Source organism: Mesoplodon densirostris, chromosome 11 (genome assembly GCF_025265405.1).
Source record: "Mesoplodon densirostris isolate mMesDen1 chromosome 11, mMesDen1 primary haplotype, whole genome shotgun sequence".
Taxonomy (NCBI): Eukaryota; Metazoa; Chordata; class Mammalia; order Artiodactyla; family Ziphiidae; genus Mesoplodon; species Mesoplodon densirostris.
Genome location: NC_082671.1, coordinates 83,242,183 through 83,248,016, shown reverse-complemented (window position 1 = coordinate 83,248,016; position 5,834 = coordinate 83,242,183). Strand labels below are relative to the sequence as shown.

At 42.2% G+C, this 5,834-nt stretch overlaps 2 non-coding genes across 2 annotated transcripts; both read left to right on the top strand.

Moving 5' to 3' along the window:
- The first annotated feature begins 4,625 nt into the window (after nucleotides 1–4,625).
- TRNAD-GUC (transfer RNA aspartic acid (anticodon GUC)) lies at nucleotides 4,626–4,697 on the top strand. Its single transcript has one exon. It is a non-coding gene; the product is annotated as a tRNA-Asp (tRNA).
- A 642-nt stretch (nucleotides 4,698–5,339) lies between these two features.
- TRNAW-CCA (transfer RNA tryptophan (anticodon CCA)) lies at nucleotides 5,340–5,411 on the top strand. Its single transcript has one exon. It is a non-coding gene; the product is annotated as a tRNA-Trp (tRNA).
- The last annotated feature ends 423 nt before the right edge of the window (nucleotides 5,412–5,834 follow it).

Here is a 5,834-nt window from a genome sequence, read left to right as displayed (position 1 = left end):
TTTACATTGTTGTTGTTGTTGTTACTATTCTGTGTCTCCTCCACTAAAATGGAAGCTCCTTGAGGTCAGGGTCTGTCTTTGTTCATCACTGTATCTCCAGCCTCCCCGCACTGTGCTGGTACAACGACCTGTACAATGAATATTCAACTGCCTTCTCTATGTCTCAGTCTTAACACATCCCAAACTGAAATGCTTCTTATCCCCCAAAATACTGCTCCGCAGGCAGAGCTGCTTCGTTGCACAGTTCAAGGAGTGCCGGCCACACAGCATCCATGGGAATGGCGCCCTGCCTCCCCCAAGCCGCGCCCTTCAAGTGGACTCTCCACATGGACGCAGTGCTCCGAGCATTATTCTTCTCCACTGCAGTTGATGGCAACTCTATCCTCCCAGTTGCTCAGGCCAAACATTTTGGAAGCATCTTTGATTCCTCTTTCGCTCTCACACTTCACAGTCACTCTATCAGGAAATTCTACTGGCTCTACCTTTGAAATATATCAGCTCCCCTCACATTCCCAACCACTCCCACTCCAGCCTGAACCACTATCACTACTGCAATAGACCTCTTTGGTCTCCCTGCTGCTGCTCTTGTCCACTACAGTCTACTCTCAACCCAGGAGCCAAGAGCCCTTTAAAACATAAACCAGACCATGTCATTTCTCTTTTCAAAGCCCTATAGTAACTCTCTACTTCCCCTCAGAATAAAAGCCAAAGTCTACAATGAACTTTAAGGCCCCACAGGCCTCCCAAATAGTTATACGACTACACCTCTTACTTCCCTCAAGTCTGTTCAAATATCACCTTCTTAAAATAAAGGGCTTCCCTGGTGGTGCAGTGGTTGAGAATCTGCCTGCCAATGCAGGGGACACAGGTTCGAGCCCTAGTCCGGGAAGATCCCACATGCTGCAGAGCAACTAAGCCCGTGCGCCACAACTACTGAGCCTGTGCTCTAGAGCCCACGAGCCACAACTACTGAAGCAGGCGCACCACAATGAAGAGTAGCCCCTGCTCTCTGCAACTAGAGAAAGCCTTCATGCAGCAACTAAGATCCAACACAGCCAAAAATAAATGAGTTAAAAAAAATAAATTTTTAAAAAAATGAAGCCTACTTTGACCACATTCTGTTTACTTAACTTGCCACTCTCCAAACCCACTTACCCTGCTACTTTCTTCTATTTCCACCCTTGTCACCATCTAACTTATTTATCTATGATCATCATTGTTTATAGTCTGTCCTTCTTCTGTTAGGATATAAGCTCCACAAGAACAAAATTTGTTAACGGAAACCTCCTCATGCATCTAAAGCAATGTCTGGCATATTGTAGGTTCAATAGTGAATAAATAACTACAGTGTCCGCTAAGTAATTAGAGATTAATAAATATTAGTATAGGAACAAGTGTGACACATACAAAGTGATAAAACTTTTTCTCTCCATAACTCATATTTCTTTGTTAATATACATGTATGTGGAACTGTGCAGCAGGGTGAAAACTGCGCAAGATTTGCAGTCAAGGCTTGGGTGATTTCTGGCCTCTCACCACTTCCTACCTGTATAACTACACAAGATTCCCATAGAGGGATAAAACACTTGCCCTGTCAACCTCCCAGGGCTGTTGGGAAGAGAAAATGAATGTGAATGCTTTTGCAAGCTGTGATAAGCTCTACAAACAGTTACTTAGGTAAAGCAAGATTTGAAACTTTCAATAACATCAATTGCCATCATGCTGTTTACCTCCAAAGAGAGTTCTATGCCCTCTGTACTGCCAGTCAGATTTTAACCTTTACTTTCTCCCAGTGCTGACAGTGAGGAATCTCTGAGCTCCCTTATCCTGTTCATGTTAGTTACCCTCTCTTTTCCTTCCATTTTAGGAAGATGGACAGCAGGTGTTGCGTTCCCTGCTCCATAATATCTGCTGACTCAGGCTGCTTCTTCCCATCCCTAGGGAGGATAAAAGAGGAGCAGCAACAACACATGTATAGCCACTGGCATAGCTTTACAAAGCTTAGGTGGAGAGGATGGTGTCTCTTCTGAAGAGACAGAGATTAAGCCTCTTCTTCCACAGTGTGGAACCTTGTGCAAACAGTTCAGAAGACCTGGCTTCCCACTGCCCTGAAGCCTCTCCAACTGAGAGACCAGAGGCAAGTCTCTTCAATCCTACCCAGAAAAGGACATCAGCATAGTTATCGCAGGGCCCTTTGGACTTTACAAGAGTTAGTGGAGGGTCAGAAGTAGAAGGAGGCCCAGGGACACTGAGTTTTATTGAGGCTTTGGGTGTATTTAAGAGTGAAAAAAAAAAAGTGCCAAAACAGGCCTCAGAAATTGCCATTTTTTTAAAATCAAGATGGATTAAAGACCTAAATGTAAGGCCAGACACTATAGAACTCTTAGAGGAAAACACAGACAGAACACTCTATTACATAAATCACAGCAAGATCCTTTTTGACCCACCTCCTAGAGAAATGGAAATAAAAACAAAAATAAACAAATGGGACCTAATGAAACTTAAAAGCTTTTGCACAGCAAAGGAAACCATAAACAAGATGAAAAGACAACCCTCAGAGTAGGAGAAAATAATTGCAAACAAAGCAACTGACAAAGGATTCATCTCCAAAATTTACAAGCAGCTCATGCAGCTCAATATCAAAAAAACAAACAACCCAATCCAAAAATGGGCAGAAGACCTAAATAGACATTTCTCCAAAGAAGATATACAGATTGCAACAAACACATGAAAGGATGCTCAATGTCACTAATCATTAGAGAAATGCAAATCAAAACTACAATGAGGTATCACCTCACACCAGTCAGAATGGCCATCATCAAAAAATCTACAAACAATAAATGCTGGAGAGGGTATCAAGAAAAGGGAACATTCTTGCTCTGTTGGTGGGAATGTAAATTGATACAGCCACTATGGAGAACAGTATGGAGGTTCCTTAAAAAACTAAAAATAGAACTACCATATGACCCAGGAATCCCACTACTGGGCATATACCCTGAGAAAACCATAATTCAAAAAGAGTCATAAAAAAAAAAAAAGAGTCATGTACCACAATGTTCATTGCAGCTCTATTTACAATAGCCAGGACATGGAAGCAACCTAAGCGTCCATCGACAGATGAATGGATAAAGAAGATGTGGCACATATATACAATGGAATATTACTCAGCCATAAAAAGAAATGAAACTGAGTTATTTGTAGTGAGGTGGATGGACCTGGAGACTGTCATACAGAGTGAAGTAAGTCAGAAAGAGAAAAACAAATACCGTATGCTAACACATATATATGGAATCTAAAAAAAAAAGAAGAACCTAGGGGCAGGACAGGAATAAAGACGCAGACGTAGAGAATAGACTTGAGGACATGGGGAGGGGGAAGGGTAAGCTGGGATGAAGTGAGAGGGTGGCATGGACATATATACACTACCAAATGTAAAATAGATAGCTAGTGGGAAGCAGCCGCATAGCACAGGAAGATCAGCTCAGTGCTTTGTGACCACCTAGATTGGTGGGATAGGGAGGGTGGGAGGGAGACGCAAGAGGGAGGGGATATGGTGATATATGTATATGTATAGCTGATTCACTCTGTTATACAGCAGAAACTAACACACCATTGTAAAGCAATTATACTCCAATAAAGATGTTTTTTAAAAAAAAGAAATTGCAAGTTTTTAAATGTCTGCGTTTAAATCCACAATCACTTTCATCAGATGGAAAACACCATGTAACCTATGATCTATAAAAATACTAATTCCTAGTACAAGGAATGGATTTCTTAAGACACGTAAGTTTAAGTTCTATAATAAAAACATTTAATCATGTCAGTTTGTGACTCTATAAATTCACTTATTTAGAGTTTGTAAGTGAGGCCCTCTTGGTCCCCCTGTTTATGAAAAAGCTCAGGATAATATAAATTATTATATTAATGTACTTTCCTAACCCTATGTTTAATCAATGGCACATCCTTGTTTTGAATTATTTAAATGTATTATTATTTAACCATTTAAGTGTTTGTCATTTCCGAGTAAACTGTAGACGCCTCAGGAAAAAGACCTAAATACAGGAAAAATCAGCTAATAAAATTTCATTTGGCCTGCGTGAGCCCTTTTGTGTCTGAAAAGCTTACAAATAGTTTGAAGAGGCACTAGACTGTGGGGCAACTCCGACTGCCCCTGACATCTGGCAACCATATGATACCCTTGAACTTTGACTAAAGAAAAAATATATAAATTTGTGAAGGTAAAACTCTGCTTCCTAACACAACATTGTAAATCAACCATACTCTAATAAAATTAAAATTTAAAAAAAAAAAAAAACCTGCGTCAACTCACGTATTCTTGGTCACTTAAAACAAAAATCTCCCGCCAGAAACCTAAATCATCTGGAAAGCATGAAACGTCCTGGCAAACTATGTTCAACAGTTCACCATCACTAAAACTGGAAGCGCATTTTGTTTCATTTATTCTGAACCATTTACTGTTTTCAGTGACGAAAAGAATCCAAGGCGCCCAGAATGGATAATGTGAGGAGCAACAGGCTGAGTATTTTCACACTTGCAGGTGAGTGGTAGGAGGGGAAATCTTTCCTTACCTTGAAGTAGTACTTGAGAGGAAGTTGAGGAACAGCTCCTCGTTAGTATAGTGGTTAGTATCCCCGCCTGTCACGCGGGAGACCGGGGTTCAATTCCCCGACGGGGAGAAAAGCCTACTTTTACTGACCACTACTACTATTTTCCGCGTAATTCAACGGCCTGGCATGGCTGACAAACACAACATGCGGATGTTTTTTGTAAGTGCGTCTTTTCAAAATGGTAACTTTTAAGCTTAATGCTCACGGTGAGATAAAAGCCAACTCTGAGAGTAAACGCTTTACACAGTTGTCAGAAGGGTTAAGAAGGACGAAAACGTTCGTTAAAAACCCACTGCTCGCTCTCAGCCGGTAGCATGCGCAGTAGCGCCCCGCCAAATTCCAAACGGAGGTCACGAACTCAGCCCACAGAACGGGGAGGGGGTGGGGAAGATGTGGGCCGAGTCTCCGCCCCTAACCGGGCAGGTTAGAACGGAAATCGCTTGCAGAAGAAGAGGAAGGACCGGTGGGTGTCCTTTGACCCTGGAGATCCGAGGAAAAGGCGAACTCCATTCTCCCGCCTCTGCTAGTTCCATCCTTGCCTAGGTAGAGGGATAGCTGTGAGGAAAATCTTCGCACTAAAAGAATCAGTCTACAGTCCGACCTAAACTGGATGGAGGGGCAGGGAGAGAATGGAAGACAAGGCGAGGCGTGCCCGGAAGAGACGCCATGTTACCGGAGTCCTAAGAAATTGCGTGAGCCACAGCCCAGCAGGACCTCGTGGCGCAACGGTAGCGCGTCTGACTCCAGATCAGAAGGCTGCGTGTTCGAATCACGTCGGGGTCATGGTTTTTATTTTTAGGCCCACTGGTTTCTATAAAGCTAGATGTATTCCCGCCATTTTTTGAAAATGCCTTTGATTTTAGGATTGTCTTCCTCGTTCAAATGTTATCCCAGTAATCCTTAGTCTGCAAAAAGACAAGGATCACTATATATCGTGAAACGTTAAGGCTGGGGTTTTTGTTTTTTTGTTTTACTGTTTGGCATTGTGAGTTCTCTGTCATTCAAAGTGCATAATGCATAAAGATGTGGGCTATTACTGTTGTGCATTCGTGGGCATATCAGCCCATGGTGGTCCTTAACAGGAAACATACAATACATATACCGTACAAGCTGTTTTTCCAAAAACAATTTTAGACCCGTTTGCCTTCGGAAAGCAAGTCCGACAGGGTACAATTTCTAACTTTGTGTAAGTTTACATGCTTTAGC